The following is a 19,121-nucleotide window of genomic DNA, read 5'->3' on the forward strand; positions in this document are numbered from 1 at the left end:
GATATGCAAATATGAAGCCACTATGTAAAACAGCAAAGTAAATTATATTCCTGGTTAAATATCTCATTTATATTTAGTAACAGAATATTGTCATCAACTTTAACTCAGGGACATAATGCATTTTTTACCACATAAGAAATAACAGGAAAATAATACTCAACATTGAGAATTTTCTAGTTTTTTCTTTGTGGAAGATTCTCCATTAGGTGAAAAAGAATATATGTATTTGGCATAACCATTAAAATGTATTAACCACCTAACAGGGAAAAATGGTATAAATGACACTGACATTTGAGCAATAACATACAATATTTTGGAGATGATAGCAGTAGTTATTATACCAGAAGTGAGAGTTATTTTTGCCTTCATTGAATCTTAATGGTAGCAGCAACACATCATTTTAAGTTGCCTGTGGTGATCACAGTAAAATACAATATCCCAGCTCCAGAGTTCACGAACCAATAAGCAGAAGAGCTTCAGTCACCTCTACCTTCTCAAAATCATTTAGCCAAGCCTTCATTTCTCAACACATAGTTCTTTATAACACTTCACAGAAAGAAAAAATAAAATAGCTCAAAAGAATTTGAGAGTCATTCATGCTGCGTCTTCCTTTTGGCAATCTAAGCACATGCATGTATACACACACACACCACCTATCTATAGAGTATAGTTATTTACAGTGTTATAACTCTATATCTATAATCATATGTTGTAACAGTTTAGTTACACTTACGGTTATATGTATGACTTGTAGTAAACAAACTTCCTCTATTTTGTTTTAACACAGATTCCCAAACTTCTTTAACTGACATATTCTCTTTCTGCCACCCCAAGAGGGCACTGAGAATTGTGGTAAATATTAAAGACAGCTGGTAAATCCTTCCACATTGATGAAAACAACCTTTTATTTTAGGCTTAAATTAGCTAAAGCTGCCCTGCGTGGGGAAAAATCATACTAAGAGACTGAGATAGTGTCAGGAACACACCAGGGAAATTCAGGACACCTTAGTATCCTTGAAGATCAAATCCTGGCTCTTGGGTTCTAAAACTCTGTATATAGCATTTGCTCAATAAATTTAATTAATTTTACTAAAGTAATTTAATTGAAAGTAATAAATTTAACTGATCTCCTGAATTTAAGGGATTATGTGCAAAACTAATCTCAAAGAATATACCTCTCAGTAAAGATTTTATTAACCCTGAACATGTGTCCTCAATGATGAGTTTAATTAAAAGCATAGACTTGTCTGTTGTGGCTCAGCGGGTTAAAAACCTGACTACTGGATTTCCCATTGTGGCTCAGTGGTAATGAACCCAACTAGTATCAATGAGGACATTGGGGCCCCTCTCAGTGGATTAAGATCTGGTATTGCTATGAGCTGTGGAATAGGTCACCGAAGCACCTCAGATCCTGTGTTGCTGTGGCTGTGGCTTAGGCTGGCAGCTGCAGCTCCAATTTGACCCCTAGCCTGCTAATTTCCATATGACCCAGGTGCATAAAAATAAAAAAATAAAAAGTAAAAAATAAAAAAGAACCCAACTAGTATCCTTGAGGATGCAGGTTTGATGCCTGGCCTCACTCAGTGAGTTAAGGATCAGCATTGCTGTGAGCTGTGGTTGTAGGTCACAAACTCGACTCGGATCCTATGTTGCTGTGGCTGTGGTGTAAGCCGCCAGCTGCAGCTCAGATTTCACCCCTAGTCTGGGAACTTCCATGTGCTACATGTGTAGCCCTAAAAAAATGAGCATAGACTCTAAAAAAAAAATCTTCAGTAGAGAGATTTATGTCATTCTAACAGAGTAATATGTTACATTTCCAACATAGAGTCCATTCTCTAGAATGATTATTTATAAAGTTATCTCATCCTTTATGAAACTGAAACAATACACATTTACTTGTCATTAAGAGGTTCAGTGAGAAGGTGCCCACTACTGTGGCCCCAAGTTAATTATTATAATGTCATCCCTTGATGACAACATTATTTGACTTTGTCAGCAGTTTTTTATTGCTTACATTGTTTCGGAAAAGAAGCCTATGTTTTAAACTTTTCAATCTGAATAATTTTCTCAACAATTGCAGAATCTCAATATTTGATTACATAAGAATCCCTAAATATAAGCTTAAACATTTATCTTTGTATACATTTTGGGAGAAAAGGATTTCCTTCCTTGAATATTAATGACTTCCCTTCAAACACAGAAGGTAACTGAGATTTAAGCATCCATTTCATAAAAACGTGTTATATACATCGTTCTTATTTATAAGAGGTTTCTCTTACAATTTAGCATGTACTTGTCTCCTGGCTAAACTGAATAGATGTTGATGAATAAAGAATCCAAAGATGTTGGCTTCAGGGCAGCTGAGATCAATCTCATTACACAATATTGTTAAGAAAGCTGTAAGTTTCATACAGGGCAACAATTATATGTGACATACAGTAGGCAAAAGGTTAAATACATATTGTAAATTTTTTAAAAATAAAATTGTTTCAAATTAAAATGAATTCATGAGAAAATGCATGCTGTCATGAATTTTAAAAAAAGGAAGAAACACAATTTTATAGGCAATTTGTACCTTAGTTTAATTCATGTCACCGTTTTGAACTTCCAAGATGGAATAAATGGTATTTTCAGCCAATTTAAAGTAAAGCATTAACTCTCTCACAGCATTTTTGCTGGAGATTTACTTGCCTTGCTCCCACTGTGTATATAGTTCTGAAAGATATGATATTATCATAGCTGTTATCACAACCTAATTACAGTAGAATATATATATTTTTGAATCAGAAGCAATTTTAAAGCAACTTTACAAGTGTTTTCATAAAAATTTCTGTCTTCAGTAAGCTGTCAGGTTGTGAAATGTGAAATTATCTGGGTAAATTATTTATTGGATATCAAGAAAAGGTAAATTATTTCTTGGATATCAAGAAAATATCTCACCAAAATTATGCAGATTGCCTATTTTTATTGACCAGATAAAGCAGAAATCGGTTTGACTCTGATTTTAGTTTTATTGACAAAAGTTTGAATATGCAGCTTTATCTCCATAAAAGTGTAATTATTCTGAAGACCAACAATATAATGTATCACATAAAGTATAATTTATTCTGACATAATATTATAATATAGTAATATATATAAAGCAAGTAACATATATGTAAATATAATCAATTATTATACTTTGAATATTATTGTTGGAACATGTAATATATTAAAGGTACCTTAATTTTAGAATTTTTTTTTTTTAGATAAACATGAAGGCATTTATACCTTTTTTTTTTTTTTTACTTTTATTGAGGACGAGAATTTTACCTCTATTTATCTCTTAGGCTGCATTTAAACTATGGCATCACACATGTTTTTAGCACCTGGTGTAAGTTTCTTTGTAAAATATAACTACCTACCATTTTTAAACAAGCAAAAAGAAATGATTTATTAAGGTTGTCAAAATTGTATTCTGTATCTAGATCCATCTTAAAATTATAGGGATGTCGATACAAATTGGATGTTGTGAGCTGAAAGGTTTAAATGCCATAAGCTATTTTTTTGATGTTGAAAAAGAATAACTATCCAGGTGTGGTGATATTTTCAGTTAATGTTTCTGCAGAGGTAATTAAAGGCTTATCAAATTATGACAAAGACTTAATCATATGGTAGGTCACAAAGAACTAATCTAAATCTTTCCTTAAGGAAGTTTGCTAAAGTCAGTTTGAATGTGAACTAATGTTCAAAACTGAGGTTTGCTATCTAGGCCATATCTATTATAATTTTTTCTTAAGTTCACCAGGCTCTTCTTTATCTTTGCTAGCATTCGAAAGATGTATGTCTTATATGCTAATGCAATGTGCAAGTTAATTTATTTCGGCAAAGCAATTAGCTACCTTTTTCATGTGATACAAGTTGATTTCCAGTCTAAATATATAGTTTTTTTCTGTTCTCAGTGAATTACATAGTGAAAATGCAAAATTCTATTTTGGCTTGATACTTCCAATGGAGGTCCTCATCCAAGGAAACACAATTACTAGAGGTTAAAAATGATTAGATTCATTTGAGATACAATTTGATATTAATATATTGATTTAGAGGACACATTTAAATTATTGGTTTTATGGTGGACTGCTAGAAAATAGCAGAAGGGTTAATTGAACTCAATTCTGTGAAAGCTCTCTGTGGATAGGTTCTATTATGTTACCAGGTAGCAGACATTTAAGTAATTTGCGCTGAATAAGAGAACTAGTTAAACTGAAATTTAACGTAATTTTAAAAGATGTCTATGTAATGACAAAGATCCTGATTATTCAGAGTAATACTGCAAAGCTCAGTTAATTTTTCAGAAATTTGTATTACTTGGATAAAAATACATGTTTTTGGAAATAGTGGTTTATTTTTCTGCATTTTTCAGTTTGGATTTAAATATTTAATATTATGTAGCTGTACTGGTATACCAGCATAATCAGACATTACAGCTTAAGACAACATGAGACTGAGAATAAGAGAAGAGATAAAAATCAATGATTATTTCTACTGGGGGGATTTGGTAATGATTGGAAGTTTTAGTTAAATATTCCACTCCTAGAGCATGACTGGGAGCTGTAATAATTTCCTAAAAGCAAAATATTATGAGAAGGATGTTCAACTTGGATCCTAATTCTAGTTGGACCTCTACTATCAACAATATGTCAGAGATGGGGTAAGTGAGTGGATTTTGCTTTGCCTCTTTCTTCATTTTTACTTGAAAGATACTTGAAAGAATTTATGTTGCATGAATTCTTTCAAGCAATATAATAGAAGGCAGTGTTTCCAAAAGTTATATCACATTGATGTAAGTCCTGAGAGGTGCTCCTCAAAAAATATGCTTGTCCTCAATAAATTTAGGAGACACTATGTGCTATCCCGCTTGAAGATTTACAAAAGTATTAGCATATTAAGGCTCATTGAGTCATTTAATAAATTGCTGAAATGCACTTGGGAAGTTCTGATACAGGTAACTACACAAAGTTTGTGGTCAATATTAACTTACGATATTTATTAAGAAATCATTAGTATTCTAATCTTTCTAAAGTAGATGTCCCAAAAGCAGTTACAATTTGTAATTACTCAGATAGCAAAGTACCACCTTGAGGCTGTATCTTAAATAAAGCCTCTAATGGGGAGTAACTCTTGACTTATCTGAATTGCATCTGAACAGCTTGGAGACCTCCCATAGTTAAGCAACTGTAACAGCTTGCCGACCTCCTGCATAAAATAAAATAAAATATCCAGAGTGCTGTAAAAAAGCGAAATGCTGTGAGTCTGTGAGCTCCTTCCTATTTCTGTTTTATTTATACTGTTTATAAAAGTAAATTACTTGTTTGAAGTACCACTCTTGAAGCTGCCTGGATCTCTATGGGGAAGTACTCCTGCGAATCCTCTTTTATTGGTAGTGGTTGATCTTTGGCTCTGGAATGAGATCTGCAAGGTTAAAAGCTTTGCTTTCCAAGGGGAGAGTCAATCTGATTTGAGAATAGAGGGAGAACTTCTAGTAAGAACCAAACCTGGTGGAAATTACTTCTTTTAAAACTGACTCCAAATAATGTACCCAGGGCAGCTGCATTTCTGTAAATAGCTGGAAAATGCTGTCCTTATGTTTCAGCTCAAAGAACAGTGACAAAGATAATATCTAACAAGAGTTTGAAACCATTTTGCCATCAGGAAGAAAGTTTACTGCTTTTCTTTCTCCCCACCCCTCATCCTCCACTTTCAGTTTTGGTTAAGAAACAAAAAAGCTGTTTATTCTGATAAGTTGTATTTATTCAGAGAAATAACTCATTTAGAATTTACGAATAATTTTGCTTTGCTGAATCTATTTCTGTTACATGAGAGTTAGTAGCATTTTCTTTCCTTTTTTTTTTGTCTTTTTGTCTTTTCTAGGCCCTCTCCCACGGCATATGGAAGTTCCCAGGCTAGGGGTCTAATTGGAGCAGTAGCCGCTGGCCTACGCCAGGGCCACAGCAATGCCAGATCCAAGTCACGTCTGTGAACTACACAACAGCTCACGGCAACGCTGGTTCCTTAACCCACTGAGTGAGGCCTGGGATCGAACCCGCAACCTCATGGTTCCTAGTAGGATTCGTTAAGCACTGTGCCACGACGGGAACTCCAACAGCATTTTCTAATCATCATTTTACTTGGGTCATCGGAAACAAAATGACACATTTTCTCCTATATAACATAACCAAATTTTCTGCATTTACAGTACTGAAATAGTCATCTCTAGCCTTCTTGGAAGATCGTTTTGAGAACTGGTTATAAGACATGATTACTCCTCCAAGGGGGAGAGAGTATGCTTGAAATTCAATTTGATGAGTTATCAGACCTCAGATAAAAAAAATGAGCATCAGAAGAGCAGAGAGACATTAACTTTATTTAATCTCTCTTTTTCTGATAGAAGATAAATAGATAATCAATGTACATATAAATCCATACTGTCCACCTTCACAAATTTATCTGACATTTACAATGCTAATTATAAATAGTAGAAAATGTCCCAGGCCATCTGTGTGTTCAAGTTTAAATAAAAGGATTCAACACCAACAGCCAATAAGTGGGTTTTATAAAATTAATCTTTGTTTTGTTTTGTTTTGTTTGCTTTTTTAGGGCCGCACTTGCGGCATACAGAAGTTCCCAGGCTAGGGGTTGAATTGGAGCTACAGCTGCGAGCCTACATCGCAGCCACAGTAACATGGGATCCAAGCCTGTCTGCGACCTACACCATAGCTCACGGCAATGCCAGATCCCTGACCCACTGAGCAAGGCCAGGGATTGAACCTGAAACCTCATGGATACTAGTCGGATTAGTTTCTGCCATGCCACAATGGGAACTCTGTAAAATTAATACTTAATGGCAAAATTCTCTTTCACCTGACCAAATTTCTTAGTGTTTTCATTTATTTATGCATACCTTGTTTTATTCCACAAAGATTCAATGCTATTAGAGAAAAAAATGTGCATCTTGTAAAATTTTATTAAAATGAACAAATTCTCAGACATTATTTCTAGAAAAAAGTATTTACTAGTTCGATCTTTGGACATTTGTACTGTATATCAAAGGAAATTACTTGTTGAGGCACTACTTCCTCAAGCACACTGGTACTCTATAGGAAATACTCTTTTGAGTCCTCTTTTCTTTAATAGTTAATATCTCACTGCATCAGGCCAGGGTTGGAATCCATAATGCCGCAGAGACAATGCCGATTCCTTAGCCTGGTGCACCACAGTGGGAATTCCCAAAATTTCTCTATTTTTTTTTTTAAACGGCTATGGATACTTCTGAGAAATGCAAATATGAATTCAACATATTATAAAGCAAAAATGAAAGAAATAATGATAAATCAGATGTAGGTATCTCTATAAAGACGCTCATTCTTTAGAGAAAAGCTCAAATACTAGAACTTACTTGAAGAAAAAAATGAGTTATTTAAAAGGAGTTGTAGAATACAGCTTTTCAGAGATGTATTCAAGTAACTTTAATGGAACATTTAACTTTAAATAATGATTTAGAGAAATTTTCTGTGATAAATGACTCATCTAGTCTCCTGTATATGGCTGATATAAAGAGTCCTATAATTTCAAATTAATGTTTATTAAATTTTCTAAATATATAAACTTTATAATATCAAATAATAAAAACAGATAAAATATTTCTTAGAATAAGTACAAATACACATTTCATATCATGGTGAGTAACAGTGGAAGAGATGTCAGCTCTTTCAAAGGTGGCAGAGATGATGTCTAGTTAATAGCCTTCTACCAGATCTATCATATTCCAAGAAATTATTTCCTTTCAACCCAGGTACTAGACAGTGCCAGAGTTATGTTCATTCAACTAAAGCTATTTCCTAAAACCAACTGGACCATATTTATCAGCTCCACCCAGCATTCTGATAACCATCCACACACATTTGGATAGTACTCCTATCACAATTGTCTCCTGTCAGAGTGACGGAATCTTCTTCACCTGCCCAGGCTCTTTGACTTCTTTGATTCCCTCCCCCCTCACTTTCTCCAGAACCTCCTCCATCAAATATACCCTTTCTTTCTCTTTCTCAGAGCCTAACAACTTCCCATTTTTTTGATTTACTCTTTTCAATTTAAACATACATTTGTTTCACCCTTTGGAAAAAAAGATAGTCTATTTTTTTTTTTTTAAATCTCAAGTGGCCATGGACTTTCATATTCCCAAAAGCCAAATGCAACACTAACTTAGAAATCTAGAAGGCAACTGCTCTTCTTTCAGGTTACAGCTGTCCTGAGGAGACAGGGGACTGGCCAGACCAGAGGGCTAAGGTTACCTATGAGTTAGTTAGACAGCCTCCAGTAGCATCTCATCACAAAAAAGAGCCTACCTCTGACATTTCTTTAGCATGCAGCTACTGTATCTTTTATTTTCTTGCTCTTCAATACTAGACTTCTTGAAACAGCAGGGTTCATATTACACAATTTTTCTTTCTTTATTTTACCTTTCATTTATTTATTATCTCTGTGAAATTTGGCTTCCTCTCATGATTATACTGAGCTATAGAATATTGCCAATCACAACGTAATTGCAAATTTAATGCATACTCTACATCTGACATGATCTCTTTTAAACACTTGACCAATTTGGCTGGCCTCCTAGGCTTAAAACTTTTTTGACTTGACCATCACTAGTCTTCCATTTCTTCAACTTTCCTGATACTTTGCAATTCCTATATGAATTACTATTCCTAACTAGTCTTAATTCTAACCTTTGTCTTATCCTTAAGTGACTTTTTCTTCTTAAAGTCATTTCTGTTAGTTCAATCATGCAATTATCTATTAATTTTCTCAATTATCTATTTAGCTTCTTGTGTGTGTGTGTCTTTTTAAGGCCACACCTGTGACATATAGAGTTTTCTAGGCCAGGGGCTGAATTGTAGCTGTAGCTACTGGCCTATGCCACAGCCACAGCCACAGCAATGTCAATCCGAGCCATATCTTTGACCTACACCATAACTCACAGCAATGCTGACCCTTAACCCACTGAGCGAGACTAGGGATTGAACCTGTCTCCTCATGGATACCAGATTTGTTTCTGCTGAGCCATGGTAGGAACTCCCTTTATTTAGTTCTTATTTTTTCTTCAATAATTTAACTGGATCATAGTTTAATTATATTAATTTCAGATATCATAGTGAAGCAATATTTTTATATGACACATCATAAAAATTATTATAGTATCATTGACTATATTCTCTGTGCTGTATATTATATCCCTATAACTTGTTTATCTTACAATTGATAGTTTGTATGTATTAATCCCCTTCACATTTTCACCTCCCTGAATCCCCAGAAACAACTATTTTTTTCTTTGTATCTGTCTGTTTCTGTTTTGTTATACTTGTTCATTTGTTTTATTTTTTAGATTCAACATATAAGTGAAAACAAAGTATCTGTCATAGCCTGACATTTCACATAGCATAATACATTTTAGGTCCATCTATGTTGCAAATGGCAATTTTTTTTATTATATTTAACGGCTGGGTAATATTCCATTGTGTATATATACCACAATTACTTTATCCATTCCTCTGTCAGTAGACACTTAGATTGCTTCTGGGCTATTATAAATAATGTTGTAGTGAACACTGGTGAGGTGATCTTTTAAAATGAATGTTTTCATTCTCTTTGGATAAATATCCAGAAGTAGAATTGCTGGGGTATTTCTTTCTTGATTTATTGGGGAATCTCCATACTGTTTTCCATAGTGGTTGTACCAAAATACATTCTCACCAATAGTATGCAAGGGTTCCCTTTTCCCACATCCTCACCAACACTTGTTATTCTTGTCTTTTGATGACAGCCACCCTGACAGACGTGAGGTGATAGCTCACTGTGGTTTTGATTTTTGTTTCCCCAATGAACAGTAATGCTGAGTATATTTTCATGTGTCTGCTGGCCATCTATATGACTTCTTTGGAAAATGCCTATTTGGGTCCTCTGCCCATGTTTTAATGGGATTGTTTGTTTGTTTGATACTTATTTGTGTGAGTTCTTTATATGCTGGATATTAACCTCATTCTGGATGTATCATTTGCGAATGTCTTCTCTCATTCAGTAGTTTGCTGGAGAACAAGCAACATCTGTTAAATTATCAAACAATCAAAATGCTTATTCAAAGAAACATTTTTCTGTGCTTACAGCCATATAAAGGATAACTTAATACTACTTGTTTAGGTAAACAGGAATATGCATCTTATGAATAAAGCATAACTTAATTACTGCTATGTGAGTTTGAATTCACAGGTGCTGAAGAGCTAACTTGAAGAAGGAAAAACGTATCTAGATCTAATCTTCTATTATGCTAATTAGTGCTTCCAAATTAACTTTGGACTTCTGAATAACCCAGTAAATTGTGACTCAAAATGAAATTACAAGAGCTAGACAAAGTGTGGCTCTAGAAGGAAAGAAAGAAATACTGCATATACTGTTTGATAGTTCACTGCAACTTAGAATAAATTAACTAAATTGTAGGAGATCAAATGTCAATTTAAATAATTTTGAAAAAAAACACCCTTGTTTTTATCCATTATTTATTATGTGGGGATCCATAAACTTATCTATAGTAGGGTTTATTAGAATATTATGAACTGCCACAGATGAAGAATAATACAACTCTTACTCAAAAGGGTTACATTTTGATTGTTAGAACTTTTTCTATGTTGACTTGGAGTGCAGTCACCGTATGGTATTTGTCTTTCTCTTTTTGACTTAGTTCACTCAGGATGAGAGTCTCTAGTTCCATGCATGTTGCTGCAAATGGCATTGTTTCACTCTTTTTTATGGCTGAGTAGTATTCTGTTGTGTATATATATATATATATATATATATATATATATATATATATCTGTCAATGGACATTTGGGTTGTTTCCATGTCTTGGCTATTGTGAATAGAGATGCAATGAACATGCAGGTGCATGTGTCTTTTTTAAGGAAAGTTTTGTCTGGATATATGCCCGAGTGGTATTGCAGGGTCATATTGTAGCTCTATGTATAGTTTTCTCAGTTACTCCATACTGTTCTCCATAGTGGTTGTACCAGCTTACATTCCTACCAACAGTGCAGGATGGTTCCCTTTTCTCCACATCCCCTCCAGCATTTGTTATTTGTATTTTTTAATACCGTTTTATTTGGTCTTTTTAGGGCTGCACTTGCAGCATATGGAAGTTCCCAAGCTAGGGGCTGGATCAGAGCTGTAGCCCCCAGCCTATGCCATAGCCACAGCAACACCAGATCCAAGCAGCATCTGCAGCCGACACTGTAGCTCATGGCAATGCCGGATCCTTGACTCACTGAACAAGGCCAGAGATTGAACCCGCATCCTCATGGATACTAGTCAGATTCATTATTGCTGAGCCACAATGGGAACTGCTTGGAATATTAATATCAGTTGGGATAGGTAAAATCATGGTTGAATAAATGTTCTAGATCTGTAACTTCTGACACTGGATCATAATGCTGCTGAAGAAATGGCGCATACATTTTGATATATGCCACATGAAAGCTGTTCATTGGGACAGGGATTTGTACTCTTTTACTTCTGACCTGAAAGTTGACACTGTGGCCACATTAACAAAACAATTGGATACAATTACATTCTGGATTATTGGAGCTGTAGCTGCCGTCTACGCCATAGCTACACCAACGTGGGGTCTGAGCCACATCTGCGACCTACACCACAGCTCACAGCAATGCAGGATCCTTAACCTACTGAACAAGGCCAGGGATTGAACCCACAACCTCGTGGTTCCTAGTTGGATTCATTAACCACTGAGCCACGACGGGAACTCCTGATTTACTTTTTGAATATATTATGGTTAATTGGAAAAGTGCTGTTATGATTGTTAAAGATAATCAATATTTTTTCTTGTTATTCAAAACCATGATAGAAATGGTATGTTTCATGTGATGGTATGTGGTATGTAATGTGAAAGAGAAGTGGAGGCTGGAAGCTAGGAAGACAAAGGAAAAGCAAAGAGACATCTTCAAAGAGGTAGATGATAAAAGTTACAGAAAACAGTGGAAGGACAATCGTGGACTTCGAAAACTCATAGCATAAAGTAGAAAATAGGCAACTCTGTATTAGAATGTTATATATGTGTGGTGAAATGGTAGCAAATATGTTCAAAATTGCATAATGTCTCAAATACTGTGTCACTCATCTGACAGTCATAAACGGATCATCTTTGTTGGCAAATGATTCTCTTCTATGTGGTGATGCAGGTATGACAGGTTTTTTTTTTTTCATCTTGAGTGGATATCATCCTTTAGAGCTGTGTTATTATCTGTGTTCAGCCTACAGAAGTGAAAGGAATGTGTGAAGGACTATCATCTGCTCTTACAAACCTTGACCAGGAAAAAGAACCCCACTTCTCTCATAGTCCTTTGGCAGAACTCGCTATACGGTCACACCTAACTGAAAGAGAGGCTGGAAATGTGATCAAAAACTCAAGAAGACAACTGATTCTTGGCAAAAGTCTAGCACTCTGAGCCATGGGGACATAAAATGTGCACATGCCATGGAGATATTACTAGAAACTACTTCAGTGAAGATCAGATATACCTCTACAAGTGGGGAACACCTTTCTGATATGAATTGGACAATGTAAGAAATAACAGGACTGGACTTGGAGTTTGATGATCTGAGTTCAAATCTAAACTGCTTAAATCATTATTTGCTTTTCTAGGTCTCAGTATCAATATGTACTACAACAGTTTTTCTATACTTTGAAGTGTCTTCCAAATCAAAACATTCATAAATACAAGTGCTTGTTTTAATTTAAACAACAACAACCCAAAAACTGGTAGATAAAGGGAGAGTCTTAATTGCAACTGAGATTAGAAAACAAATTAATCATCAATAATATAAAGGCTTGAAGGATCCTTCCTATCCCTGGAACACTGATGTCTTCTAACAAATGGCCCTGAAAGGGTCCTGCTCAGTATGGATAAATCTGAATTAGAGTAAATTCTGCCTTATGGTAACATGGTCTCTGAGTGACAAGAGTTTAAGCAGTACCATCTGAAATGATATAGGCTTACGGCCTTCTTCTAGCCTATTTTCCCTGTGCCCATAATTCAGGTCTTTATATTACTCCTCACTAAAGAAGCCCAGGGCCTCCTGAGGAGTAGCAGGTCCTTGATTTTGGGACAGGAAAGAGGGTGTGCCTGGGACATCCTTCTGGAAGGCAATGTTGCTCTAAAACAAATGCTTTTTTTTTTTTTTTTTAAGAGAGGAGTGAGTAAAATTCAGTCTGAGGAAAAAGTTCTGCAACGTGGTAGAATTAGCCAGGTCAGAAGTGAAAAATGATATTCAGTGATATGTGCATGAAAAATAAGATCCATTCAGATCAAACTAGGATCCATGTAAGTTAGAATTCATGCTGAATGCTGAATTTAGTGCTTCCAAATTAATTTGGGACTTCTAAATAACCAAGTAAATTGTGACTTAAAAAGAAATTATAAGAGCTTGACAAAGTGTGAATCCAGAAAAAAAGAAGAAAGAAATACTGTACAGAATATTGGCAAATTATATGTAAATTACGTAAAATGAGATGTATCAAAATGCAAAAGTTGGATGTGAGTGTGGAAGTCTCTGTGTTTAGCAGGAAGTAAAGATTGTTAGAACAGTGATGTTTTCTGTAAATAAAAAAGAATAGGCTTCAGAGTATGTGTGTTCTTAGAAGGTGAGGTAAGGGGAGAAGGACTTTCACTCCATGCAGCCCCTCGGAACCTAGGCAGACTTATCGTTTTCAATATATAGCTTTCAAGATTTTTCCCTAGAATTCATCTCCATTTCCATCCAGGAAAAGGGTAAACAAAGGATGGAAGAGCATACGCAGGAAACTTTTAGGATCACTTCCAATCAGTGGTGGATGTGACTTCTCTCCTCCCATTGACTGCAACACTGCAAGAGAGGCTGGAAAATATAGACTTACATCGTGACCAAGAAGAGAAGAATATCATAAACAGCTAATAATCTCTGCCACATAATGATTTGCATAATTTTAATAATTATGAAATAATAATTATTATAGTAAAGTGCTTATTTGGTTATGCTTGGTAGGAAATTAAATATATGTTATTGCTAATTATTGGTATTACAAATACATGTTAAATAATTAATATATCTGGGCTTGGGGCTAAAGAAAATAACTTTTATGGTTATAACTCTACAGAGTTAATGTATCCAGTCTATTAGGAGTATGAGATGTGGGATAGAGTTTTCAGAAAAAAAAAAAATGGCTTCAAATAAATTAAGCTATACATTTCAGAATACAATGACTCAAGATGATGCAATTGCTAAAAGCAAGTTATATATTTTTCATCCAACAGAAACAGGTTAATTGTAACTAGGGAATTTCATATTAATAATTTGTTGTAAAGTAAATAGTGCTTTGATGTGGGAAGGGCTGAAGGGGTACAGATAGCTCATTAAAATGTAAAGATATAAACTTGCAAGATGTATTTTTATGAAAACTGGAAAACTATACTGTTCTTCCATCCATGTGTTTTTTTTTTGTTATTATTTTTCCTCTAACATGAAGTTTAGGAAGGAAAAATATACTTTGAATAAATACTTGTAGTGTCTATATTTGAACCCTGTCTCTCATCATTTCTGCTTTTATAGGATTTGGGGGTAAACAGAATGGGAGTGATACTTAATGCATGCATCTGATCAACTATGAAAATATATTCCACAGTATTCTATTCATTCTTCTTCTTGACATTTTCTGCTCCTTTTTCAAGCTGCCAACATAATCCCTAGATCCCCTTCAACTAGCCCTTGTCATAACTTGTTTTTACCTCACAATTTTGTGTTGATTACTGTGCTCTGTTGTATTCCTAATTAGACTATGATCTCCTTTAGGGAAAGACACATATTTCCATGTTAATGGATGGTCCAACTATGCAGTAAAATACTATGACTTCTCAATCATTCTTCTTTATTCTGACGGATTTTTGATAGTTTGTATTGTCATATTATTTACTCAGATTTTTATGTGATGGTCGTAAAGCTGTCTCACCTTATTTTATCTGAAAAGAGGAAAAGGTATCAAGCTCTTGTCCTAGTAATATTTATATGTTTCTAATGAAACAAAAAGGTATACAAATCAGGCATAATTTGCAGTGCTTTGTCCTACATACTGCAAAGTGAGTATTGTTCCTTAAAGTCTCAATGCTGTATAATCTCTGAAAATATCATTTTGTATTTTTTTATCCTTAAATTTGACAGTTTTATTGACAATGTATACAGCACACACTCATTTTTAGTCAAGGAATATTTGGAGATATCTGAAATCCCAAAACACAGCCAAACCAATGGAATAGTAATTGAATGCAAAAATGTGTTTTACAATCTCTAGAACATTGTTTTATTCGCAAAGTGCTTTGTGATTTCCCCAAATTCTAACATTTTGTCAGGAAATGATAGAAAAATTGGGATTTATAATGTATTTTGTGATAATCCCATGCCTGTTTTGTTACATAAGTTTCTATATTTAATTTATACATTATCAGGCTGGGTTATCAAATTTTAAATTATTAATTACTAATGCTATAATTCTTAACTGTAATAGATAATTTAAAATCATTAAATTAGTCTTGAAAAAATTCTTTTAGAACAACTAATCAAATTTTTTCTTTCTTCACCAATTCACATGTGTATCAGTCAGTGTCCAGTCAGGAGACAAAACTAAGCTAGTAATTTAAACATGTAAAATTTCATTAGAGTGCTTAACAATAAAAGGTGACTAACTTTCTTAAAGGGATAAAAGAAGACTGCTAGGAATAAATAGCAAATACACATAGCAACTACCACCTCAATAGCTAAGGACAAGTATATATGGAAAAAATTAACTGGCATTCATACCTCAAGGGCATGGCTGACCTAGGAACACACAAACTACCAGTGATAAACAAACATACCAGAGGGTGTGGACAGAGGGTGCACAGTAAGTATCCTACTGGTGGCAAAGAAACTCATTGGAGGTGACAAGTGGGGTGTGGAATTTTCACTGTGTCTTTGTTGAGATAAGCACCACTTGGTCGCTTTCATACCCTTCTGCTGACAACTGCACCACAGGAAAATGGGCACAAGTTTATTCATTTACTCTGGCCTTGCAGTGTCTTTCTAGCACCTTCTATTGATAAAATCTAGCAATGAACATGTAGAGCAAAGAGTAGTGTATTTGGAGCTGTGAGAAAATAAATTGAAAATTGGCACATTTGGCTGTTAAGTTACTGTGTGCACCCTTCTAAACCCATTCGAGTTTCACTTTGGATTCTGCAGTCCTTCATTCAGATAAGAAGTTTTCATCCTTTTTTCCCCCAAAAGGTGGAGACAAAAGTCCCATCAGCCATTGAATCTACATTTGACTATGCTAATTACTCTTCAAATCTAGTCACAGTCCCATTGGATATTTCAAAGTTAATCTCCAACAACTGTTCATACAATAATAAGGTGAAGAAAGAGAAATAGAAAATGAGTCAATTTTAAAAACATGTACACATAACAGAAAGAGAAAATGAACAAATACATTATAGTCTTCGTTTCTGACTTTTTCTTCCATCCAATCTGTTTCCCTTGCTCTCTGTCAGAATGTTGGCTGGGTTCCACTCAGCCTTCATTCCTGAAGGATTTAAGTCCTTTATAACCCTGAATTTCGAATGAGAATTAGTTTCCATTAATTGTAATTATTGGGCACAGAGAAACTAAAAAGAAATCCATAGAATTTCCTGAGTTTCAGACATTTTCATTCTCATCTTTGTTTCTTAAGAAACAACTAAATTTGTTCTGGAAATTGTGGTCAATCACTCTAGCCAGTAGAATAGTCCTCTTCTTTTCTGTCGGTTTAGCAACATAAGGATTCCCAAGTGGCCAGGTGGCAGACTCATTTTAAAATTTGATGGAATTATTTTTAGAACATTCATAAAAGAATTCCTCCCTTTGAGAACTAACACCTCCAAACCAAGAGAATTAAAAGTTACCAGGACAGGAATTAAAAAAAAAAATGTGAGCAGGTTATTATGTTTAGTAGTAGAGAAACTACTTCTATATTCATTCCTTGATTTCCAGACCTGTTTCCTTGCCTATAAGTGAGATACGGCAAATCTCTGATTCAGAGTATACAATACTAACATAAGAGAGAATCCTATTTTTTTTTTTTCGACTACACCTATGGCATATGAAGTTCCTATAACAGAGATCAAATCCAAGCAACAGCTGTGACCTACTCCACAGCTGAGGCAACATCAGATGGATCCTTAACACACGGCAACCAGCAGGGGACCAAACCACGCCTCAGGAGCCACCCAAGCCACAGCAGTCAGATACTTAACCCACTGCATCACAGCAAGAGTTCCATAGATCCCTATTCTTTTCAAGGTCTTATCTCCCGACTGGTGTCACACTGAGTCTTTAATAAGCCATTAAACTTTGTGGTAATCCAGAGTTCCTACCACCAGCCCCGGAACTTCCATAAAACTAGGTAATCGCATGGACATACTCCCATTATTGTGCTTCCTTTGTGTGAAATAAATTATTGATATAAAACATTTTTGCAGAGATGCCATAATAGTGGAAAAGGTACTTCATGAGTCCGCAGAGGAAACTGCAGAAAGAAGTATATGTTAGCTGTCTGTTACCACTGCAACAGACTGCTACAAACTTAGTGGCTTAAAGCAATTAAATTTATTACTATGTAGTCTCAAGATCAGAAAACAGATATGGATCCACTGTGATAAAAACCAGGGTGGCAGTATATTGTGTTTTTTCTGGAGGTTCTAAGGGGAGAATTCACCTCTGTTCATTTAGGATGTTGGAAAAATTTGGTTCCTTGCAGTTCTTTTACCAAGGTCCTAATTCTTTCTAGCTATAAATTTGGAGTCATTCCCAGGTCTAGGGGGCTATCTCATTCCATGATTCATGGTCTCCTGTTTCCATTTTTAATGCTAGTAATGGCCCAATCCTTCTCATGTCACATTTTTCTGACTTTTCTTCTATAGTTACATATCTCTCTCTGAAAATGTCTCTGTTTTTAAGAATGCATATAATTAGATTGGACCCATACAGATACTCCAAGAAATTCTCCATCCAAAGATTTATAGTTCTAATTACATCTGGGTAATCATTTATGACTAAAAATTCTACCATGATCCTATACTAGGTTGGCAATTTTTTTTCAGTTTCTAAAGTAAATATTATATGTTTTCTTCTCACTCATTAAAGACACTATTCTTTCATTCCATTCACTATTATGTGATAATCTTTTTCATGCCACTGAGAAAATAAAAACCACCAGATGTGAGTTCCCTCATTTAATCTCTCACAAATATACAAAAACAGCAACTTTTTCACATCATTTTGTACTTTTTTTCCAGGTAAAATGGGGAACGTATTTCTCCTAGCAGGATGTGACACCTACTTGTACTATATTCAGAGATCCAGCATATATCTCAGATACTAACATAATGAGCATATACTGATCAACTTTGAGGATAGTTACTTAAGAAACTATTAGGGAATAGTTATCTGAGGACTTCTAAGGAAATTTTTGTAAAGTGTGTATACACCTGGGGAAACAAACAGTGAATGTTGAGGGACTCAGACCAGAAACAGTGGAAAGACATGGCCACTCCTAGAGCCTTAGGGGAAGGAATCAGGTCACTATTACTGACTAGTGCTTAGCAAAGGAGGGACCACAATGCTGGAGCTGTAATCATAGAGAATCAAAGATACTTTCAGAGCACAAAAATAAAACAGGGAGAGGAGTAGGAAAGGGATAAACAGGGAGAGGAGTAGGAAAGGGGTAACCTGGCTTCTCTCGCCTTCTAGTTTTTGATATCTTAAAATGCCTCTCATTCTTTGAAGACTACTAGAAAGTGAGCTCATATGATGACTCTGAGAAAGTTAGCCCCTAGGGTATAGAATGGGATAAAGGAGGATAGAGAGTAAGTAGGGATTAAGCAAATTAAGAATAACAAGCATAATTGCGGGGAGCCGAGGAGATGCAGGAAGCCGAGGAAGGGAACTAGCCTGATGGCACAGTTCTGAAGGCAGGG

Source organism: Phacochoerus africanus, chromosome 10, assembly GCF_016906955.1.
Source record: "Phacochoerus africanus isolate WHEZ1 chromosome 10, ROS_Pafr_v1, whole genome shotgun sequence".
In the NCBI taxonomy this organism is placed as follows: Eukaryota; Metazoa; Chordata; class Mammalia; order Artiodactyla; family Suidae; genus Phacochoerus; species Phacochoerus africanus.